This window comes from Chinchilla lanigera, unplaced genomic scaffold (genome assembly GCF_000276665.1).
Source record: "Chinchilla lanigera isolate Chin_1 unplaced genomic scaffold, ChiLan1.0 scaffold00051, whole genome shotgun sequence".
NCBI classification, from domain to species: domain Eukaryota; kingdom Metazoa; phylum Chordata; class Mammalia; order Rodentia; family Chinchillidae; genus Chinchilla; species Chinchilla lanigera.
Window position 1 is genome coordinate 13,039,667 of NW_004955452.1, and position 2,941 is coordinate 13,042,607.

Here is a 2,941-nt window from a genome sequence, read left to right on the forward strand (position 1 = left end):
AACCATACATATAAGGGAGCTCCATCCTCTTCCTTGCTCTCCAGGTGAGGCCCCAGGGAAAAGGCCACCCACCTCCCCAGACTCTTTTCCTCTCAGGCCCCTCCCTCACAGCCTCACTTTGTCTGTCTGTGACATGGGAAGAAGGGCGGGTGGGAAGGGATGCTGCAGTGAGCCCAGGGGCCTGACAAGTTATTAGCAATGATGAGCTGGCAGCTCGTTACCATAACGATGGTGCCACCACCTCACCCCAGCTCAAACCCAGACTCCCCAGACGGCAGGAGGCCCGCTGAGCCAGCAGCCTTCAGACTGGAGGAGGGTGGATAAAGAGGGAATTGAGACATAATGCTTGCACAGTGAGGGTACACAGCTGTTCTTCCAACCCCCCACAGGGAGACAAAGCTTAGATTCCACCAAGGGGGAATGAAATCAGAATCTGGGAAGGTTTCCTGAACGTGGGATGCTAAGACCCTGGAAGGGGTCTCTGGAAGCCCCTTGGGACAAAAGCTTCTGTTGTCATGTGCTCCCTTCATCCCCATTCCAACAACCTAAAACACCAACCAAGCAGGAGACCCCTCACTGACTTTCAAGTCTATTCACCTGTAAAATAGGCAGTATCGTGTTGCCCATTTTCTGTAAACTCCTGGAAGACTGAATCAGAAAGGGTTTAGGGGCAACTATAAACCCTGCCTAAACCAGACAAGCCCCAGAAGTTTCTCCACTCATCAGAAACCCAAAAGGGCAAGGAATTTTCGGCCTAGCTAGTGGCAAAATGCACCAGAAACTGGGTGGGATGAAGGAACAAGAGCTCAGCCCGCTCAAGCTCCAACATCAGCTGGAAGAGATGTGAGGTGCCAGGCAACCCCTGGAAGCAGGCACTGACACAGAAGAAAGCCTGGGAGTTGAGCCTGTGGTTGCTCCGGCCCCTCACCAGCAAGAACTAAGCAAGACAGGCCAGGGCCCCCCTGTGTGGTAGATATGGCTCCACACCCCTTCCCCAGAAGTATCTGCAGCTTCCTCTCTTTGAAGCAAGTCTGAGATTTAAAGGAGCTCCAGCCTTAGGTATACTGGCTCTTCATTTCTTCTCCTTAACTCCTTCATGCTCAGCTCTGATGGGGGTGGGGAATTCAGGAATAGAAAGCAAATGGAGAGCCAGAAAGTACCTGGGCTAAGACTTGCTTAGGAACCCACAAGTTTCTTGTGTGACCTTGGGCAGGTCTCCTTCTCTCTGGGCTTCAGTCTCCAATTTGTAATTAAGAGGTTGGACCAAGTCCCTTCTAAGGTTCCCTCCCTGTCATCGTTTTATAGCTACATTCAAGCTCACTCCTTTGTCATGAGCCCCCTGGCACACATGCAGTGGGCACTGCCTGCCAGATCAGTGGGGCGGGGGTGGGGGGCTGTATCTGAGGCTGTTCATCCTATGTTTGTGTTCCTTTTAGAAACACCTGCCACCCTAGCCCTCCCAGCTCCCTTTTTAGACCCTGATTCACTGCCAACTCACGAAGCCTCTCTCTCCCCCCCCTCCTCTCTTCTCCTTCTCTCTCTCTTTTAGGCATTGGCAGCTGGGTACAGAAAGTGGCCCCAGCATTCAGGGAATGCTGGCCAGAGATGGAGGGCAGTGCCCTAGTGTCAGAGAGCGCACCACAGAGGACCACTCTCTAACCTTGGCCCAGCCCAGTTCCTTGGGTCACCAATAGCCCCGGCCTGGAGTTTTTCCGTAACACTGACTAGCAACGTGTGCTTATGGGAAAGGCAATGCTCCTCTCAAACCTCAGTAGCCTTATATGTAAATTGCCATTCTATGAGGTTGAACCATGTGAAATGGCTGCTCTTGCAGGTAAAACAAAACAAAACAAAACAAAACAAAACAAAAACAGTTGAATATTGGCAATTTCATATGGCTTAACCTGATAACTGCCCTTCCTGTTTCTCAAGGCTGTTGGAGAAATAAGAAGAGTTGAGAGGGAAGCATTTCCAAAAGTCCTCCACTGACACAGGAGCACTGTGTGTTCTTATTACTTCCAGAAGCTTAGTACAAACTCACCTGGAGACACTGGGCTGAACCAATGACCCACAACTTGGAAATCTGGCTTTGACTCAGGGAGAGCCACCTGCTCTGATGACTAACAAGACAGCAGACACTTCCACCTGGCCTCCTCAGCTCCTGGTTCTAACCGGCCCTCAACCAGACATTACCGACCTGACACGAGCTCCCAGGCCTAGAAGCAGCAGCACACACAGACTCACAGCCTCCACTTCACTCCAGGCTCACCACCAGGAGTCCGGCATGCAGGAAGGACTCAGCCAGCAGCCTCACAGAGGGTGAAGGTGGAGACCAAGGTAGGGAGTAGCGAAAGCTCTTGTCGAGTCCACTAAGGAGTCCCTGGGGAGAGGGGATGAGCTGACCTCTGAAAAGTCTGATCTCCCGGTCCCATGTCCCACTAGGAATTGGAGGGATGGCGCCCAGGTGCAGGTGATTCAGAGCGAAGCCTGCTCAGATACAATCGCACACATTCAGTCACGACGGGCGCAGATACCTGGACCTACTCGCAGAGACACAGTCACCCGGACACACACACACACACATCCATTCATACACACTCACAGAAACATACACGACCACACAGTGAACATACAGACATTCACACACATGTGCACAGATGCGTGTACAGTAACACTCTCCACGATCACTGCATGCACACTCACCCACTACAATGGCACACTCACCGGCACACACAATCACCCACAAACCCACACGGTGACACACTCAGACACTCATCAGAGACACACCGTGACACACACACTCACACACCTACAAAGGAAACTTCTCTCCGGGTCTCCCCAACATCACGACTTCTCCCCACAAGCAGCCGGCTACTCCCTCCCAGACCCAAGCCTCCAGCTGGCACGGGCTGGGCGGGGGCGGGCGGGCCGGCCTCCCGGG